Consider the following 22,173-nt stretch of genomic DNA (forward strand, 5'->3'; position numbering starts at 1 on the left):
CCCGATCTGCTCCCCTCCTTCAGCCTCCCACCAATCCCATCATCCCCTGCCTTCTCCTAGACCCTGATCTGCTCCCCTCCTTCAGCCTCCCACCAATCCCATCATCCCCTGACTGCTCCTGCATCCCGATCCTGGCCCCAGGGACCCCCAGAGACCTATCCCATCATCCCCTTACTGCTCCTGCATCCCAATCTTGGCCCTAGGGTCCCCCAGCGACCTATCCCATCATCCCCTGACTGCTCCTAGACCCTGATGAAGGATGACAGCTAAGGAAGGGGCAGGGAAGGAGGACAGCATCCAGAGCCCCACTGAGCATGTGCAAGGGTGCCGATTTGAATCGTTGAACCCTCAAAGTATGCTCTGGTGTGGTAATACAATGTGCTCTCACTCCCCTTTGCTTGAATCTGCATCATGTGACTTGCTTGGAATTGAACTGACTTCGCTTGCCCCTCACTTCGGAAGGAGAACAGAAAGGCAATCAGGTGTGGAAAACCATGACGTTTTAACCTCAATCCGCATTGCTAGAGAGGAGTGACTCTGGATCTGGTGTGGAAAAACATCACGCTATGCATTGCTAGAACAAGAGTGACTGCGGATCTGAGCTGCACCCCCCCCCCCATGTGTGATAAGGTCCACCCTCTCACTACAATGGAGAACAGCTCATAAAAGACCCCATAAAACTGCTGAATTAATTTTCCCTTTAAAAAAAAAAAAAGACCAACCTTTTCTTGTTCTGTCCTGTGTGTAACAAATCCAGCCACTTACATCAGTATGAGGTCAAAGAAGGAAAGGCTGCCAGGTGAAAGAGGAGAATTATTATTACAATGAAAAATGGCTGTTCATTTATACTGGCTAAGCTAGTGAAATGTTCCTGCAAAGCTTTCCAGAACAAAAGTAAATCCAACACAAATCCACTTTTGACACCAAAATTAGTTTTACTATATTTCTGCATGGTACTTGATGGGGGGGGGGGACTCCATGTATTTGGGCCATCAGTTCCGGCCCTCAGTCATGTTAGTTTGGATTAGTATGCAAAGGGATCTTGTAGCACTTTTGAGATTATTTCTGTTTTGGACCTAGTTCATCAACTGCTTTGGACACCTTCCCAAACAACTTTAGATTTCTGTGATTTTTTTTGCTTTAGAATGCACATTTATGAACTAAATTTGATTAACATTCCACTTTTATGCAAGTTCATCTTATCTTAGCAAACTTTGGCTTTTTCAGGAAAATTCCCTGTCAAAATGCTATATATTAACATGGAACACAGTTTGGTCCAGCTGATAGCTCCCCTTGAGATTTTGCCTGGGTTAGAAAACGTGAACTGGTTAAACTAATATTCATTCAAATATTATTGTAGCAGATCTCTGTTTCAGGCTTACTTAAAGTAATTCAGCACTAGCTGAAATCACTTTAGCATAAACCATAAAACTGCACAATTCAGCTTAGCAAGATCAATGGCTTGAAGCATTTAGAAAATGGTTTAAAACAGACTGAAAGGGCTGGACTACAACTCTGGAGATTGGGATTTGATTCCTCACTTGGCTATGGAACCCATTGGGTGACCCTGGGCAAGTCACACACTTCCAGCCCCGAAAAACCTTGTGATAGGATCTCCTTAAGGTTGCCATAAGTCAGAAACAATCTGAAGGCACACCACCACCACAGCATTTATCTATTGAACTAGGAGCCAGGATATGCATCTCCATGAGGCTTTAAGTTTGATTGTACCTAGAGTACGCTGGCAAGAAATGGCTGATTTCCCAGCTATTTCTTGTGACAGTTTTGGCATCTGGCCTGCATGCTGATCACCTCCATTTTAAGGGTCATCTTGAGGTCAATGCTTTGAGGACACACTCAGCTTGGAGGCTCTTAGACCTGCCCAACTTCCAAATGGCAGTGGGATGAGGAGGCAACTTTTTTGTGTGGATCCTCATTTCCTACCATTCTATGGTTCCCCCCAAGAGTCAGGTTTTTACACCAGTTGGCATGCAGTTCATCTGATTCCTGGATCTGCTGCCCTATGCAATGACAGATCTTTATGGACGTACCAATAAAGGTTCTACTTCCTCATACTCCAACAGAGTGTTGGTATTTCTTCTGTTACCTGTCAATGCTCTGTTCATCTTTCCTCCTGAGGTTGTAAGCATAGCCATAGAAACTTCCTATGTGACCTTGGGTGAGTCATACACACTCAGCCCCAGAAAACCCTATGATAGGTTCACCTTAGTGTTGCCATAAACTGGAAATAACTTGAAGGCACACAACAACAACAACAACAACAACATTTATTTCTACCCTGCCTCTCCAATAAGATTGAGGCGGCTTACAACAATAAAATCCATACAATGCAATAAAATAAATCCCACTATCCTGTACCTCCTTAAAACAAATCAATATAATAATTACAACATGGGGTAGTCACTAGGATGGTCTATATCAGAGGGGGTGACTGAGTGAAATTAATCAGGGAAGGCCTGTCAGAAAAGTTCCATCTTGACAGCTTTTTGAAGCCGTCAATATAGGTAATATGTTGGATCTTCTCTGTCAGGCCATTCCACAGTTTGGGAGCGGCAGATGAAAAAGCCCTCTGGGTAACTGCAACCAACCTAGTCTTTGTTGGCTGCAGTAAATTTCCCCCAGAGGACCTAAGTGTGTGGGGCAGATTGTATGGAAGAAAGTAATCCTGCAGGTAGGTTGGACCCAGGCCATAAAGGGCTTTAAAGGTCATCACCAACACCTTGTATTGTGCCTGGAAACTAATGGGCAGCCAATGAAGAGATTTTAAAATTGGTGTTATATGGTCACTTCTAGATCTCTTGGTGACTAATCTGGCTGCCATGTTTTGGACTAATTGAAGTTTCCAGACTAGGTACAAGGATAGCCCCATGTAGAGCGCTAAAACAGGTGTTGCTATACTGTTCTCAAGTTCTTCCTGTTCTGTTCCTAGTCTTGCCAAAGATTCTCACACATTTCTTCTCCTCTCCTATACTGTTGTTTGCATGTTGCCAGCCTTGTATTAGAGAGAGGAATGCAACATTCACTGGGAATAACATCTAAATATACCCCCTTTCATAATCTCTAGAGATCCAGGGTGGTATAGTGGTTTGAGTGTTGGACTATGACTCTGGAGACTAGGGTTTGAATCCTGTCTCAGCCATGTAAATCCACTGGGTGACCTTGGGCAAATCAGACTTTCAGTCTTAAGGGATGGCAATAGCAGTATCCTTCTGAAGACTCATCTTAGAGTCTCCATAACTTGGAAATGACTTGAAGGTACACAACATCAACAAAAATCTCTAGGTGAATTTGAGGAATACTTGATAACCCAGGGCAACCTGTGACTTTGCCGATGTTGTTGGATTACAACTTCTACCCACCCCAGCCAGCATGGCCAATGAGCAGGGATAATAAGAGTTTTTATGTGCTCTATGCACACATCTGGAGGGCCAGAAGTTATCCATCCTTGGTCTCAGACTTCAAATGAATGCAGAGCAGGAAACAATTAGATGCATTTTGGGTCTCTTCTGCATGTATTGTAGCCAAGGCGTTTATCAGACAGGGTTTCTGCAGCCCAGATCTGGGGCTTCAGCGAATTGGGCAATTTGAAATGACGTGTTATCTAGAATGTATTTCCATACCTCGTTGATTTCAATGGGAGCCCCATCTGTGGGGCTTCCGCTGGACTTCCGAACTGGCTGATCATTTTGGAGCATTTTGGCGAATCCGCTAAATAAGGGGATTGACGGGAACCGTATTGGGGCTCTGTACGATCTCAGTGTGAATTGGTCTGGTGTGGAATTCCAGTTTGCTTGTTCTCCTGACCACCATTGCAAAGACCCCCGGGTTGCAAATCTCCCATGATGCCCTGCTGCAAGTTGCCCCATTTGCTTCCGCCGGGGCTGGGGAGCGATCATGGCTCCATCAGGGCTCTCTCTCTCCTTCCCTCTCCTTCTCCACTGGAGCCGGCCAGCGAGTGCTTTCTCCCTGCCTGCCTGCCTGCCTTTGTCTCTCTCTCTCTCTCTCTCTCTCTCTCTCACACACACACACACACATTTCAGCCACATCTATATCTACATCTATCCTCCTGTCATTCTCATCTATTTCACATACACACACACTCATACATACATACACACACACACACACAGAGGAGGGGGGAAGGTGCTTGATAGGAGCTCCGTTCCTGCCCTGCCTTTGGCCTGTCCTGACCTGACCCCTTTCCTCCTGCTGACAGATCACTGAGGCTGAGAGAGTGTGACCTGTCAGTTTCAACTAAAGTAGACCCATGGAACCAATTGGGAATAAAAGGGAAATGCAGCACAGGCATATAACAACAACAACAACAACAACAACAACAACAACAACAACAACAATAAAGGCTCTTAAGTTCCAGGAGGTGACGTTTGCAGCACTCATTGGGGCATCCCCCTCCTTTTTTTAGATCCAGACGCCAGAATACGCAGATTCTGTCATCAGATTAAAAATCTCTGGTGTGTGTGTGCTTGTGTTGTGGTCATTTGGGTCTGCCCTTGGCCCCATGTTCAATCCCAAAATGCAAGCTAGTGCCATCTCTGTACCCTGTATCCCACTCCCTTGCCACCCCAGAATGCCTCATACACAGGTAATAATAATTGTAATAATAACAATAATAATAATAATTCCTCACCTCGGAATGCCAGAAAAGGATGCATTTTTTTTCCTTTCCCTTGGCTCCCCCCCAATTTCCTTAGAGACAATAGCAAAAACTGTATCAGTTTGACAATATGCCAAATTGGACAGAGAAACATTTTTAACCTTCGGATTGCAACATCCCTTCGGATTGAAACATTCCTTCGGATTGCATTGCAGCAATTCATTCCAAGCAGCTAGCCACATTCCATCTAAATATAGATCTATCCATGGCAAAAAATATTGCATTGCCAGAGAAAAATAATTTTTTAAAAATAAAAACCAAAGGGAAAGGTCCCTGCTTTGCTGTGCTCCCCTGACCTGCCCTGAAATGACCCCTGCCAGTCACCCCCTTTTAAAACCTCCAACGAAGGAGAGCCGGCCACAACCTAAAGCAGTCCTTTCCACTGTGTCAGATTTCCCTCTTTTGCATTCCTCCTTCGGCTCTTTCCTCTCCTCTTCCTCGGATGAAGGGGAGGGAATGGCAACTGCTACAAAGGGAAGGAGAGAACTCCCAGAATTCCATAGCATTGAGCCAGGACAGTTACACTGGAGTTAAACTGAATTATCTCTCCAATGTGGATGCAACCTAAGAGAAGGCAACTGAATGACAGGAGGATGGGGCTCTGACATGGAAGATCCTTTGAATTTTGCTGCCAGGGATGGGAAAAAAGGGGCAGCTGTCATTGACGTGAGGCTAACATTTGCATGAAAGTGGAGGCAGGCTCACTTCTTGCCCCTGGAAGTGCAAAGGTTCAGGATGCCTTCAGGGCCCCACTGGGCATGCGCAAGGGTCCCAATTCGAATCATTGAATCCCCCATGGTCTGCACCGGTGTGGAACTACCATTTGCACTCACTCCGCTTTCCCTGAATCCGCATCACGTGACTTCCTTCAATTCAGTCCGGAAGGGTCACGTAACAGTGACCAGGTATGAAAATAAATTTTTGTTATCACGTCAATCCGAATGGCCCAATCTGCAGAAGCCCCTGCAGAACCCTCATCTGATAAACGCCCAAGTGTTTACACTTCTGGAATATCATTCAGTCAGCTATTTATTGTATTTGACTAAAACCATTACAAATCCGAAAAATCCAGTTTAAAAATACACGCATACATATGCATATACATCTATAAAAAATCAGATTAATGAATCCCCTGCACAGTGTATAGCAATGCCTTTTAAATAACTAGCATGAATACCTTTAGCATCTTTAGCAAATAGGGCTGTTTTATGTGTAACATATGGATTACAGTCTGATAGTAACCATCATACTTTCACATAAGAGTTCTCACCCTGTAACAAAGCCAAAATCTGTCCCAAGAATCTCTTCCTGGGTTTTGATAACACTGGCAATAGATAGTGTGAAACTTCCGTGCCACAAAAGCAAAGCCTTAAGTTTCTTAGAACATTTCTATATCTGCCATCAAAGATAGACATCAGCATAGTTTGGATGCGTAGATCTGTAAATGTAGTTCTCAGAGGAGCAAAGATAAGCATTTGTAAGTACTGAACTCTTATGTGATTTGATTTCAACAGATGATATGAACTGAAGATTTATTTGAAACTAAGTCCTGATCATTATGCAAGTTATTAGCTTGTTTTTTAACTCAGGGAAATATATAAAAAATCTGTTGAAAGGGTTTTAGTGGTTAATAAGTCTTGAACTAGCTTAGCCCAGTCATCTTTCATTGTTTTCCTAAATAAAGCTTAGAGATGTGTCTTTTGTCATGTCCAAGACCCTCTTATAATATGAAAGGGATGCCAGCCACCTCAGCCCTAGCTTTTACAGATACCCTATCTGTCTCTGTCCTGAGGAATGCAGCTGGAGTCAATTTGCCAACAAGTACCTCCAAAACTTGTTCTGACAGAGCTCCAGCTCATTCAGGTTTATTGTTTGGACTTACTCCCCAAATTTCAAATACCATATTGTATTTGAGCAACTACTTCCCCCCGAAACACTTGCAGTGCTGGAATTACCAGCCTTGCTCATGAAATATAATCCAGATGGTTCAGGGCTTTCATTCTCAGCCTATTCACAAATACTTTGTCGATTATGATGACATATTTCTATATCACTTCTCAGTTTCATAAAACCTGAAGCAATTTACAGCATGATCATTAAAAAACAAACACCGGTCCAGCAAAAAACACTCATACAACATGAGAGTTCCAAACATCTCTAAAAACAAGGTGAATATAGAGCTTTTCAAAAAGTGTCTGAAATGTGCCAGCACTGAGGCCCAACAGAAAGGGAGAATCATTTAACAGTGGAGCATTAATAATAATAATAATAATAATAATAATAATAATAATTTGTATACCGCCCTCTGGCAAACCAATCCGGGTGGTTAACAACAGTAAAATATAAAATATGACAATTAAAAACACTTTATCCCTCCCCCCCTTAAGACAGTATTAAATAGTATAACATCCCTTGGCATTATTGCCAAGCAGACTCTTCTCTATGTCTATCACAGCCTAGGAGGTTGGTATTCATGAATATATTCTTTAAATTTATCTGGCCCAAATCTTGTATCACAGTTATGAATGTTTGACTGTTACATAATCAATATCCCTATGTACGCCCTTCTTTAGGGACCACAAAAGTCCCCCAATTTGACCTTACTGGGAAGCAGCTGGTGCGATTGAAGGAGGTCTGTTCCCTGTTGCTCAGGATGCAGGTGGCTTCTTCTCTCCTGAGTGATCTCCAACACAAGGTGGAACTGTAACAAGGGTCTTGTTTCTGCCTGTCTTGTTAGAGATCGCACATGGGAGGGTGTGGAATTGGCAGCCCTCCACTCTCTGACCAGATCCGCATTGATCAGTGGCTGCCGCCTGGTAAGTGGAAATGGGGGTGGGCGAGTGGGCTGGGATTCATAACATAGTTCTGTAGTCATGTGCTACATAGTACAAAAGTATCATACAGGATTTTGGCCAAATATTGGTCTCCATGATATATGATGGTGATAAGTGCAGGCATGTTATGGGAATGTTACTGTAGACTCCACCAGATGGGGCAAATGTGTTTGGAGTTTGCAGTATTTGTTACTCTAGTTCTTGGGATTTTCAAAAATTTTCAAACAATATTTCTGTTGTCCTACACTATTTTCTAGAATCTCCTGGCACCTGCTGCAACATTTTATTTCCAACCTTGAGTGGGTTTCTTTTTGATTCTGAGACATGGGCGCGTTACAGACCGCCGAAAAGCGGTGGCCTGCACCCAACCCTTTTTCCACCAGATCGGGGCCTCAGTGGCTGCTGCTCTGGCTGCTGAGGCCCCAATCCGCCACTTTCCAGGCCACAGGGAAGCGGCAAAAGGCCACTTCCCCGAGGCCTGGAAAGGGGTGTCCTTGGGGCTTGGTGGCGGGGAGGAGGAGGAAGGGGCCACTTGGCCCCTTTCTCCCTTGCGTTGCTGGGCGCAGCCATCTAAAGGCTGTGCCCAGCGACGCAAGACCAGGAAGGAGCTCCATTTCAGTTTCGGAGCTCCTTCCTACTCCAACGAAAGGGCGCACTAACCACCCTCACATGGCGCGACGGCGTCACATCCGTGCCACCTCGTTTGGAGGCGGCGTGTTCGTGATGCCATCATGGCGGCCCCCATGTAGATGGGGTGCCACCATCTTGTATGTCCTCAGGAGGTATTAGGCTTGGGGGCGTCAAGAAGTGACACCCCTTTTTAAACCTAGGACGTCCTGAGGATGTCCCTTATGGCGGTTTGTCCTTTCCCATTTTTTTGGTTAAAGAAAATTTTTCTTAAGAGTTATAGTGTACTGGGGAAATGGCACTTTTGCACTATAACAATGTAAATCTAAGAAAAAAAAGGAAGGCAACAAGGAGGAAAAAATGCCTTCAGACAATAGGATCACCCCATCAAACCATGCCTCAGTTTTTAAAAACACCTTTAGAGGAGACAACAACTGGCAAAACTCAGCAAAAATGAAGCAGCTAGACTGCAAAAACTCATGACTCTTCAGGCCAGTCTGACAATCCCTGTGCTGCATCAACCAAAAAGATAACTACTTTTCATATACTTATGAGGACCAGTTCCTGGAAGATATACAGTCGACTCTCCATATCCACAGATTCTTTATCCAAAGCTTGAAAAAATTAAAAAAAGATAAAATTCCAAAAAGCAAACATTGATTTTGCCACTTTATACAAGGGACACCATTTTACTACACCACTGTATTTAATGGGACTTGAGCACCCATGGGTTTTGGTATCCACAGAGGGTCCTGGAGTCAAACCCAAGTGGCTAGATACCAAGGGCCTATAAATATTTATTGATGTCTGCAAACCGTGGGGTGCATGTATCAGCTAGAAGGAAAAAAATCAAGTTAGAATTCCTTTCAAAAGTTAGAATTCCTCTCAAAAGGAAAGTCTGTTTCTCTCTGCCAATTTTGGTTGGGTGAGTTCTTAAACTTTTAAACTGTGAGCCACTTTTGTGGGTCACTGGAGAGTGAAGCTAGAAGCCTAATTCTAAATAACTGCTGGCAGAGGATTTCTAGACCAGTCCTCTCAAAAGGAAAGTTTGATTCTCTGTTTCCATTTTGGTTCTCTGTGTTCAAAGGAGCGAGACTAAAATGGTGAAGGGTCTGGAAACCATGCCCTGTGAGGAATAACTTAGGGAGCCGAGGGTGTTTAGCCTGGAGAAGAGAAGGTTAAGAGGTGATATGATAGCTTTCTTTAAATAAGGGATCACATATTAAAGAGGGAGCAAGCTTGTTTTCTGCTGTTCTGGAGAACAGGACCCGGAACAATGGGTACAAGCTACAGGAAAAGAGATTCCACCTCAACAATAGGAGGAACTTCCTGACAATAAGGGCTGTTTGACAGAGGAACACACTTCCTTGGAGAGTGGTGGAGTCTCCTTTGGAGGTCTTTAAACAGAGGCTGGATGGCCATATGTCGGGTATGCTTTGATTGAGAGTTCCTGCATGGCATGGGGTTGGACTGGATGGCCCTTGTGGTCTCTTCTAGTTCTACAATTCTATGATTCTATTAATTCACCTAGTGAAATGATGTGAAAAATTGCACAAACTAGCTTGGGTGTACATGATGTTTGCTTTTGGGTGAAACTAATGCTTGTACTGCCTGTCTGATAAGGTGGACAATGTGCACCCCTAGGCTGGTTTGCAACATTTGAGACCTCAAAACTCCTTCAACTATCTTTTCTTTGAACATGGGCTGGAAGTCTCCAAGACATGCAGTTCACCTTTTAAACAAATTTTAGCTTCATCCTTTCAATCTAACATCAAAATTAACATACGGGAACTATATAGCCACACAGAAATGCAGGTTAGAGTTGGCTTAAATGGTTCCCTGACAGAAGCTTTTATAACAACTTGGGGAGTGAAACAGGGATGCTTACTGGCACCTACTCTTCTTAACATCTATATGAATGATTTGTTTTATGAATGATTAGCTTTGCTGCCAGGATAGACTCAGATGCAACTTTCTTAAGCTGGATCTTATCGCATTCACCCATCATTAAGGAGTATACAGCCCATATGCAACCCAGGCTTTTCTTGAAGCTTTTCAAGAATGGGATTTTACCATTCTTGAAAAGATGCAGGACAAGCCGGAGAAGCCCAGGTTGCATATGGGCTGCATACTGCCTGGTGATAAATGAAAGAGATAAGTTCTGCCTTAAGAAAGTTACATCCTGGGTCTATCCTGGCAGCAAAGCTAATGCAATAATCTCCATTGTCTCTGGAGTAGTAGAAATCAAGCCTGCTCCGTCCTCAATTAGACATTTTTGTTTGTAACATATGCTTGTGCAACCAGCTAGCTATGCAGATGGTTCGACTTTTTAATAGCTTATGTAAGGAGGTCTTCATGACCTTGTAACCTAAATGCCTTCCTTGATTATGCAACAATCCACATTGTTCTGGAAAATGCATGAACACAATTTCTTCTGCTCTACCCCTACCATTCTGGATGCCTTAGGTCACTTATAATACCATGGTGTTTATCTAGCACAGTGATACACTATGCCAATTTTCACAAGGATCTTGGCCATAGTCTTCAGCTCAGGATATCAAAACAGATTTAAAATATGTATTGTGAGAGAATTTTTTTTACAAAGATGTGTTTATGGAGAAAATATGTTTAACGTTTGTAGTTGGTTATGCATTTAAAGGTGCTTCTTTGGGTGGATTCACAGAATAATGCAGAAATGGGATAGAATAGATTTATGCATGAAGATAGAAGAAAATGATGTGAATTACATTCATCCATGTTAGGATTCGCTTTAGAAAAAGCAAATTAAAAAGTGCAAGATTCTGTTATCCTTATTAACCCAGCTTCATTTCTGGCACTTCAGTGCCATTTTATAATGGGAAGTTACCACAGAAAACATGCCTAATGTTTTAGCATTGGCCTTTCAGTATCTTCAGTTTAATACTGTTATCTCTATATTTCCAAGATAATATGAGACTCCATACACTGCCATCCAGTGTTATACTGCACTGGCTACTAAGGCCTTGTTTACATGGGCCAAAAGGCCCGTTTCTCCCCTATTCTACTATTCTGTTCTGATGATGCATGGCCCAAACCCCAGTTTTGGTGTGTGCAGTCCAGCCGACATCCACCATGTTTCACAGCAGAATTGGGGTATAACACGCTTTTAAAAATGGAGTAAAAGAAGTACCTGTTATTCTTTATCTTGCAGAGAAATCTGGAGCCCTCCATTCCCATGCTGCCACAGCTGGATGCACAGATGTTCTCCTGGACCACCTGGCATGTCATCTGCTTCCGTGGTTTGCTCATTTTGAGGTCAGAACAAGGTATCCATCCTTGTGCTTGTCACTGGCTGCCTTGTTCTGACCTCAGAAGTGAGTGACCAATGCACTGGGTGATCCAGTGGGACACTTATGAAGACAGCCACTACAGAGCAGGAACAGAGACCAGTGTAAAGAGGGCAGGTTGTAGTATCCCGGGCAGTGCAGGCAAAGGCTCAGATGCATATGAAAAGGTAGCCAGTGTAGAATATCAGCAATAATATTTTCCCAACACCAGATGGCAGCCTATGGAGGCTTGTATTGCCTTGGATATATATTAAAATTTGGTACGTAGGGAGATCTTGTAGCACCTTTGAGACTAACTGAAAGAAAGAAGTAGGCGGCATGAGCTTTCCTAGACTTAAGTCTACCTCCTCAGATGCATTTGGTGATGGAAAGGTGCTACAAGATCTCTCTACATACTGATCCTACAGACTATCACAGTTATATCTTTGAATATTAACATTATAATATATGTGTAACAGTATTACATATGTATAGCTAAGTAGTAAAGTAAATAATATCTCCTGGCCCAGCCTCCCAAGCACATTTTAGCAGTCAGTAGCCAGATTGGGTTTAGGAGGTCTGTTCAGGTGCCAATCAGAGTGCAATAATGATATTTCTATCCCTCACCTGCCAGTAGGAGCCCTGCCACAATTCCTTGTTGCAGGTTTGTTCACTGGCAGGAAGGGGTTGGAAATCTCATCCTCTTTGCACCTCGTGGCAGCTGAACAGAACTCCTTTACCCAGTCTGGCTAATGGCTGTTAAGGTAGGCTTGGGGTGGGGTGGAGGTTGGGGTGAAATCATGGATGACATTTGTTAACTTCATTGGCTAAGGCTTTTATTGCAGACATTTAACTTAAATTTAAATGGCATTCTGACATAAACAATAGTTCAGCCTCCCTTTGTAAATTAAATGAAATTCAATCAGATTTTTAAGCTTAATAAGGATGAACTCAACTCATTAACCCACTTCCACTAATTTTTCTGTCTCAGCTTGCTCAGTTGTAAAACAGCCCTTACCATCAGCATGTCCATCCTAATGTTTAGTCAAAATTTCCTGTGTTGTAATTTAAATCAGTTGATCCTACCCAGCATGAGAGCAAAGAGGCCATATTGCCATAAGACTCTGTAAGACAGACTTTTTCATAACAACTGGATAAAAATCTTACTGAATTGACCAAAGCTACATCTAGTCAATGCTCACCAGCATTGAGGAAATCCATAAGCAGGATGAGTGCAACAACCCTTTCCTACTACTGTACTGCTCCACAGCAACCAGTATTCTTCCTTTGAGTAGAGAAGTTTTGTTTGGTCATGTAGCTATCATAAGTTCTGTCTTCCATGAATTTATCCAGTCTTCTTTGAACGTTGCCCAGGCTGTTGACTTCTGAAATATCCATGCTAGCTGGATTCAGATTTAAGATACTGGCAATAATTTCTCATCAGAATGTAGGAAAACTATCTGTCTCTAGTATATAAATCAAGCTTGTGATGCTGCGTATCAGAGCATAGCTACTGCTATTCCTAGTAAGTTTAATTTGTCTTGGGGACAGTATGATTCTGGGGAAAAATAATAAAATAATAATAAAAGCTTTATTTTTACCCCATCTCTCTGTCAGTAGACAATCAAGGCAGCTTACAACTCAAAAGGAAGATATAAAATAGCCAATATCCCAATTGTTCCCTCCCTCCACTAAAACATTATTAAACACAATAATCATTAAAAACAATACAATAAAATAGTCAGAGACGGATGAGTGGGGCTGCAGAGTATTGAGAGAGATGGTGGATTCAATGCAATTGGAGGCCGAGTTGTTATTCAGAAAAAACCTGGTGAAAGAGATCCGTCTTGACTCCAAGCTGGTAATATGATGGATCTCCTCTGGCAGATCCTTCCATAATCTGGGAGCAGATGAAGCAAAGGTCCTCTGGGTAACAGTCAACCTGGTCTTTCTAGGCTGCAATAAATTCTTCCTAGAGGACCTAAGGGTGCAGGGTGGATTATACGGAAGGAGGTGATCCCGTAAATAGGTTGGACCCAAGCCATGTAGGAATTTAAAGGTTATTACCAACACCTTGTACTGCGCCTAGAAAATAATAGGCAGCCAGTGAAGCAATTTTAAGATGGGTGTTATGTGGTCACAGCTGCCCGCCTTAAAGTCGTTGGCTGGAATTCTACAAGGGCTACTCAGTTATGGAGGCACAACTAAATAGCATGTCCCTGCCTGAACCCCCAAACCTACTTTATTGTACATCAGCTGCACTAAGAAAAGGAGGTCTGCTCTGCTGGCAATTGGAGAATGAGTGAATAACTTTCCCCCTGTCCCTGCCGACCAGTGAGGCTGCAACACAGAAACATGATAAGGGTCAGGCTTCTATTGTCAAAGCCTCACTGCCTGGTGGGAGTGAGAGTGAAGACACCATCAACCTTGTGTCCCAAATCCCAGCAGAGGAGACCTTCTCTAGGTATGACTGCCTAGTAAAGTAGGCTTGAAGGGAGGCATTTACAATTGTGACAGTAGTATCATGATTGTGATGACATAGTGATTCTGAATATGGATCTGTTACAGATAGATGATGATGATGATGATGATGATTATTAACTTTTATTTATAAAGCACTGTAAATTTACACAGTGCTGTACATACAATCTTTTAGTTAGACGGTTCCCAGCCCTCAGGCTTACAATCTAAAAAGACATGACACAAAAGGAGAAGGAATGGTTGTGGGGAAGGGGATCAGGTCCAGCAGTTTTTCTCCACCTCAGAGGCCTGGACCAAGGCAGATGGACTGGAGGAAAGGCTTGGCTTCTTAATGGATGGTTAAAAGGAAGCATCCTGGGTCAGAGAGGGGCTTGCCCCTGGGAACGCTTCTCTAAACAATATAGTCTTTAACTCAGTTTTGAAACTGGGTAGAGAAGTGATGAGGTGTGCATGTGGGGGAAGAAGGTTCCAGGAGTAAGGTGCAGCAAGTGAGAAGGGACGAATTCAAGAGTGGGCAGTGATAATCCTACACTGGGATAGGAGACCTTGACTACCAGAGCGGAGGGTGCGAGTAGGAACGTAAGGAGAAAGAAGGTCAGATAAGTAAGGGGGGCCCAATCCATGGAGGGCTTTGAAAGTCAATAACAAAAGCTTGTACCGGATGCGGAAGGGGAAGGGGAGCCAATGAAGGAAGGATAAAAGAGGAGAAACATGATCAAAGCGGCGAGTGGATGTGACAATACGGGCAGCTGAATGTTGGACAGAAATTAAAGGATGGAGATGTGAAAGAGGAAGCCCTGTCAGAAGAAGGTTGAAATAATCTAGTCGCAAAACCACTAGGGCATGGACCAGAGTTTTGGCAGTAGAGGCTGAGAGGAATGGACGGATCTTGGCAATGTTGAGGAGAAAGAATCTACAGGCCTTGGCAGTGGCCTGGATCTGGGGAATAAATGACAGAGAAGAGTCAAAAATGAAGCCAAGACTGCGGGCTTGATGAACCGGTTGAATAGAAGTGTCGTCGACAGAAACAGAAAAGGAATAATGAAGGGTGGGTTTAGGTGGAAAGACGAGAAGCTCAGTCTTAGACATGTTGAGCTTCAAGCGCCGAAGCCGCATCCACTGGCAGTCAGACAAGAAGAAACTTGGTGTTCAAGCCTCGTTGAAAGGTCAGGGGTGGAGAGATACAGCTGAGTGTCGTCGGCGTACAGATGATAGGAGAAACCAAAAGAACTGATGAGTTTACCTAGGGACAGTGTGTATAAAGAGAACAGAAGGGGACCCAAGACAGAGCCCTGGGGAACTCCAACAGATAGGGGAACAGAGGACGAAGTCTGACCACCAGTGACCACTGCAAAAGATCTGTCTGACAAGTAAGATTTAAACCAGTCGAGAGCAGAGTCGGAGAACCCAAGGTCAGAAAGTAAATCAACCAGGAGACAGTGATCCACAGTGTCAAAGGCCGCAGACAAATCAAGAAGAATGAGAATGGAGCAAAGGCCGTTTGCCTTGGCCCGCAAGAGATTGTTTGAAATCTTGGTGAGGGCTGTCTCTGTAGAGTGCCGTGGGCGGAAGCCAGACTGGAAAGGGTCCAGGATGGAGTTTGCTTCAAGAAACTTAATACAGCGAGAATAAACAACCTGTTCTAGGACCTTAGAAAGAAAAGGAAGAAGAGAAATTGGGCAATAGCTAGACAAAGAAGAGGGGTCGAGAGAGGGTTTCTTCAGAATTGGGGAAACGAGAGCATGTTTGAAGTCAGAAGGGAATGAACCCACAGAGAGAGAGAGAGAGAGAGAGAGGGCAGAAGAGAAGGGGCTATAGAGATTAGGAGATGGGAGGGAATAGGATCGAGAGAACAGGTAGTAATTTTGGAAGAATTTAGCAGTGTAGAGAGTTCATCCAGAGAAACAGGGGGAAACCCAGAGAGTTTATTAGCTGAAGGTACCAGGAGGTTAGTGGTAGGGGGCAATAGATAGATAATTCCAGATTTGTAAGTGAATTGTGACCTAAATTTATTATAGTGTGAACTTTGTTGACTACAGTCCATTTTGTCACATTGCAAACTAAAAGAAAGAGGCTGCAACATCTAAAAGCAGCAAGATGGGAACTTTAAGGAGATAAAGTAGCTCTAGTTTAAATTTAAAAGCTATGAAGATTTTTTTAAAAATTACTCAGAGTAATCTTGCTAAGAAAACCCCATGATAAGGGTTAGGGTTGCCATAAATTGGAAACTATTTGAAGGCACATAACAACAACAATAACAAAGTAGGTGCCAGATGAACTTCCTAGGGAAGAATATATCACAACCAGGGGACTGTTACTGAGAAGGCCTTTCCCCAGCAGTTCCATGCTAAGAGCAGGATGGTGGGAGCGATCTTACCAGGTGCAGGCAATAAGGCTACATTGCCTGCATGAAATTTAAAAACAGACAGTGCCTCCCCTTTCTTTCTTCAAGACCTCCTGCTGCACATCTGCCCATGTGCGCCTGTTCTAAACAGCATTGAATGCATCAATGACAGCAACAAATCACCTGCCCTGGCCATTCTGCTCTTGCAGATGCATAAAGACTCAGCAAGGTTTTGCCTATGAGGGGCTCTGAGCAAGAAGGCAGACAAAAAGGAACATGGCTGTAGTAACAATGGTGACATGGAGGCCTAAGCAGGCCTATCACTCATGCCATTATCACCTTTATCAGTCCACAAGATCCACCAGCTGCCACTGCCCCCATCTCTATGGGGCACCGAGGTGAGCTGCAATTTGAATGACAGCAGCAACAGCAGTGTCATGCAGAAGATCCAGACTGGTGGTGGTGGGCTATGGCATGGGCCAGGGCCCCTGTCATAGGGTGGTTGGTATACCTTTTGCTGCTCTTCAAGCACATCTCATCTTAGTGGTGGGATCCCAAGTTCTGCTAAAAAGCAAGCTGGAAGAGCAACCAGGACAAGGGATAGTGAGAGGATGGGAATGAAGGTTCTCCTCCCCCTTTTTTTTCCAATCAAGAGGGAACCTTCTTCTCTCACCAACCAAGGTGGGAGAAAACAAGCAAGCCTCTTTTCTTTCCTCCCCAAAACATAGTGTTGGGGACAATTGTCACATCATTACAAACTGCAAAAATAATTTTAAAAAAGGAGGGGAAAGAGGACTTATTTGATCTTTTAGTACATCCCTAGTGCCATCTGGTGTCCCTCTGCCTCCTTAGAAACAGGCAGGCAGCAGCAACACACTGTTGCTTCAATACTTCTCTTCCCTACTCTTTCTTTTGTGGCATGGCTGTATTGCCGTTAGCAATTCAAATTTCTCAACATTTACCATCTTTATTTCCCAGGGTGCTCATAGGGTCCACATGAGGCTGCGATGTATTGCTTGGGCGAATGATGATAGAGGGATGACTATCTAGAGCTTGGCTCTCAGACAGCAAACCTACTCTGTATAAAGATATTTTTTTGGGAAAAAAGGAAAACCATTTCAAGAACTACCATACATCACTTCTATTTATGGTTTCCCTGGGCTGCAGACACCCTGACAGCACCTCCATCATTAGAGAGTGGTTTTGTTTTTCAAAATGGTGGTTAGAAGACAGAACCAGCTGTGGATAGTATAAAAGACTTCCCCCTTTATGAACCACCACAACACCACAGACAAACTAGGAGTGGCATTGCATACATGCTTGGGGCTTATTTTCTGTAATGGTATTCTCTCTCATGCAGAGAGCTCCACATGCGCAGTGGGATACCACATCTGTTTTTAGTAACACATGGCTATTTCCTTCCCTGCTTCTCCTGCACATTGAGTAATTGCTAGGATTTGGACCAGGGCATCTGCCAGTGAGGAACACATGTTAGAATAACCTTCCATAATACTAATTTTTTGCACATAGAAAACATGCATGCTAGGTTATACACTATAAATTTATTCACTGACATGGCACACCAGTTTTCTACTTGCAAGGAGATTTTCATGGGGTATGATCTAAATGGGTGGTCTTCATCCCAGCATCCCTGTAAAAATGCACTGCATGATTCTGATTTATGTACAGACTAGCCTTAATAGTGAAATCTTATATGTTTATTCAGCAATGCCCTACTGAATTTAAAAGGGGTAACATTAAATGATTGAATATAGGATTGCAGTCCCAAAATCTTGTTCTTGCATAAGGCAGTTAAATGTAATTTTCTCAAATTCATACAAAGTAAAAGAACAGATCAACCTGTCAGTGTATCTTTAAAATTCACATCAAGTGACAGGGATCTAATATTTATAACAGAAGAATGCATGCAAGTACAGGTTTTTTGAAAGTATATTTTGGATAATTTTTAACCCTAACTCTATTAGCTTTCCTCAGAACTTTTATGGTTCATTTTAACACTCATTATACCGAGGTTGGCTTCATAGCTGCTAGAGACGGAAGTTTTAATGAGCATTTATGATTCCTATGAGGAAGGAACCTCTTTTAACTATAAAACCATCATGTGCAACAATTTAACTGAAAACAAATTAAGTGCCAGTGCTCATAAAATTGGTTTCCCAAATCTGATAGCTCACCATATATAAGGAAAGAAGAAATTAAAAGAAGAAAATCTTATGAAGTCAACTTGCATTATGGATAATAGTGTAATAAATATAAATAATCTATCTAGATTCTTCAACTATTCAGTGGTAAAAGAGAACCTTAAGAAATACTAGCACACTGTTAGGCTGGTGGGTTTTAAATTGTCTATCTGTGTGGAATTCTTTTCATATTAATCTTTCCACAGAGAAAATATTAAATGTTGCATAGAATTCTGAGGTCTATTTCTGGACGACATAGTTGTAGGAAATAACAGATATTACAGTTGTCTCTCCTTATCCATGGATTTTTATACACGCATTCAAGCATCCATGGCTTGAAAATATTCAAAAAAAGTATAAATTTCAAGTACAATGTGCCCACGTTATATGCGGCTTTCAGCATACAGTGAAAGCCGTGTGGGAGTGGGTGGGGCGCAAGGGGTGGCACATCTCATTTGGATGAATGGAGTGTGCACTTGTGGCGCACGTGCACTGCTGCGCTGCCACATACACGAACCCCATTCACTTGAATGGGGCTTGAGCATGCACGGTATTTGGCTTATGCGGGGGGGGGGTTTGCGGAACGGATCCCCCATGTAAACCAAGGGTGGACTGTATCAAACTTTGATTTTCCCATTTTATATAAGGGACACCATTTTGCTATGCCACTGTATTTAATGGGACATGAGTATTTACTGGGGTTCCTGGAACCATATCCCAGTGGATAACAAGGGTCCACTCTATATGGTTGTGAATGTGTGATACACTCAAAATGAGGGAGCAAAACATTCAAAATGCAAGTGAAAACCAATGAACTATTATACCTTATTTGATGTGGAAAAAGCATATCAACTGTCAGTTTTACATTCAAAGATATAGCCATGTTAGTCTGGAAAATCAGTATGCAAAAGGGTCTTGGAGCACCTTTGAGACTAACTGAAAGAAACAAGTTGGTAGCATGAGCTTTTGTAGACTTCAGCCTACCTCTTCAGATGCAGTCTTACATAGTCATACTTTCTGGAAGCTGTTTAATCATTTTCTTAAAAGTACAGGACAAGTTTGTTCAATTACAGGAGAAGAGATTCCACCTAAATTTTAGGAAGAACTTCCTGACTGTAAGAGCTGTTTCACAATGGCATATGCTGCCTTGCAGTGTGGTGGAGTCATTTTCTTGATGGCCACTTGTCGAGGGTGCTTTGTGTCTTCCTGCATGGCAGGGGGTTGGGTTATATGGACCTGGTGGTCTCTTCCAACTCTATGATTCTATGATTTTACTATTACTTGGCATATAGGGAGATGGCACATGAAAGAGCCAAAGAGTCAATGAGCCCTTCCCCCTGTACATTGCTACTTTTCACTGAAGATTGACTCACTTACTGATTTTCCTAAAGGAAATATCCTGATAAACAGAGAACAATACACAGAAAGCTGCCTAGCACTGAAGAGCTTATCGCTTGGCTTTAAATTCGGCTTACCTCTATCTAGCTTAAAGCTTAATTCGGGCGGCATCCTGATATTATCACAAGGTTTTTGCCACCAAATTTGCCACCTGAATACATCTTGGATGCATCCCCACTTCCAGGTGTGCTCCTTGCTGCTCTTTTAGGATCTGGGAGTTTTCCAGCTTAATAAAATGGCTGCTAGAGCACTCCTGGAAGCAGGGATGGACCTGGGCTGTATTCAGGTGGCAAATTTGGTGGCAAACACCTTCTGATAACATCAGAATGCCTCCCGAATTAAGCTGGGAATAGGGGTGTAGCTACACTACAGAATTAAAGCAGTTCGATACCACTTTAACTGCCATGATATTATCCTACAGAATCCTGGGATTTGTAGATTGGTGAGGCACCACAGATTTGACAGACGAAAATACAAATCCCAAGATTCTGTAGGATAGTGGCAGTTAGAGTGCTGCCAAACTGCCTTTATTCTGCAGTGTGGCTACACCCTCAACCATGACTTTGAAATTCTACATCTTAGCCTTTGACATTGGTATCATTGCAAGAAGAAGGATGCCTCTGCAGCACACATTTTTTGGAACAAGTAAGCCTTGTGAGGTCGAAGGCTTTCATGGCCAGCATCCATAGTTTTTTGTGGGTTTTTCAGGCTATGTGGCCATGTTCTAGAAGAGTTTCTTCCTGAAGTTTTGCCAGCATCTGTGCAAATGGGAAACTACTCAGAGTAAGGGGTTTTCCCAGCAGATAATGATCACCAATTAGCAGACACTAATCCTCTTTTGCATTAGCCTCCCAGCCTGAGGCCTGCCATCAGCAACAGAACAATACACATGCAAATCATTCCTGCATTCCCAGGCTCACACAGTGTGTGTGTGTGTGTGTGTGTGTGTGTGTATATATATATATACACACACACACACACACACACATACACCCACCTTTTTCCAGGCAAGCATTCTCTGAAGATGACAGCCACAGATGCTGGCGAAATGTCTGGAAGAAAATCTTCTAGAACATGGCCACATAGCCCAAAAAACCCACAAAAAACTATAGTAAGCCTTGTATTTTGTCTAAAACTATCTAAAAGGAGAAAGGTGGATAACAAGAATAGAGAAGGAGCTGAGCCCTATTTTATGGATGCAAATCTGCTAATATAATAATAATAATAATAATAATGCATATTTCCCATCTCTCCTTGTGAATTAATAAAAAAATACAATACTGTATAAGAATCCAATCAATAAAATAGTGACATTTCTATTAATTCAATAAAATGGCTAAGTCATCATCTTAGGCCCGGTACAGACTGCCCAAAAAGGTTGGTCTGCCGGTGCCTTGTTTTGTTCTGTGAGGAAGCTGCAGCGGACAAACTGCGTGACTTCCTCGTGGAGCAAAAAGTGGTTTCTTTGGCGCTATACTAATGCTGCAGTGCCTCAATGGTGCACTCGTGATGTCAGTATTGCACCATGACGTGCGGACGCTAAGCATCCGTCACATCAAAATGGTGGCGCCCATCTGTACAGGATGCCACCATTTTGACATACGGAATACATGCTAGGGTTGCGGGGCATCTGTAATTGATGCCCCAAGGCAACTATAGCATGTCATCAAGACGTGCGCAGAGGCCTGTCTGTACCAGGCCTTAAATTCATACACTCATAATCAGAAGTGGAGTATTTTCTTAAGATCTCTTAGATCAGGTGAATAGGCCTGCAGGAAGAAATCCATCTTAAGTGCCTTCTTAAAGGCATCTAAGGTGGTAATAAAACGGATCTCCTCCAGGAAGTTGTTCCACAATCTGGGGGCCACGACAGTGAACACTCCGTGGGAAGTTGTTATTAACCTGGTCTTTGGATATTCTAATAAATTCTTCCCGGATGTTCTGAGAGTGCGGGGCGGATTGTGTAGGGAGAGGTGTTCCCTCAAGTAACTTGGGCCCAAGCCATGTAGGGCTTTAAAGGTAATAACCAACACTTTTTACTGTGCCTGGAAGCTAATAGGCAGCCAGTGAAGAGATTTCAACACAGGGGTTATGTGGTCCAATCTAGGTGTTCCAGTGACCAGTCTGGCTGCCGCATTTTGAACTAATTGAAGCTTCCAAACTATGTACAGAGGTAGTCCCATGTAGAGTGCATTACAGAAATCTAAATGAGAGGTTACCAGTGCATGTAGCACTGCTTCAAGGTCCTTTTTATCCAGGTAGGGGTGCAGTTGGTGTATCAACCGAA

General features: G+C 43.0%; 1 protein-coding gene across 3 annotated transcripts in view; it reads right to left on the minus strand.

Annotated features, from left to right (window-relative positions):
• The window catches only part of LOC121929698 (agouti signaling protein), a 76,247-nt gene that overhangs the window by 17,420 nt on the left and 36,654 nt on the right, over positions 1 to 22,173 (minus strand). For all 3 annotated transcript variants that reach the window (XM_042465535.1, XM_042465533.1, XM_042465534.1), the window contains exon 2: positions 723 to 792. The gene's annotated coding sequence lies outside the window, so the exon portion shown is untranslated. The remainder of the gene's footprint in view (positions 1 to 722; positions 793 to 22,173) is intronic.

This window comes from Sceloporus undulatus, chromosome 4 (genome assembly GCF_019175285.1).
Source record: "Sceloporus undulatus isolate JIND9_A2432 ecotype Alabama chromosome 4, SceUnd_v1.1, whole genome shotgun sequence".
NCBI classification, from domain to species: domain Eukaryota; kingdom Metazoa; phylum Chordata; class Lepidosauria; order Squamata; family Phrynosomatidae; genus Sceloporus; species Sceloporus undulatus.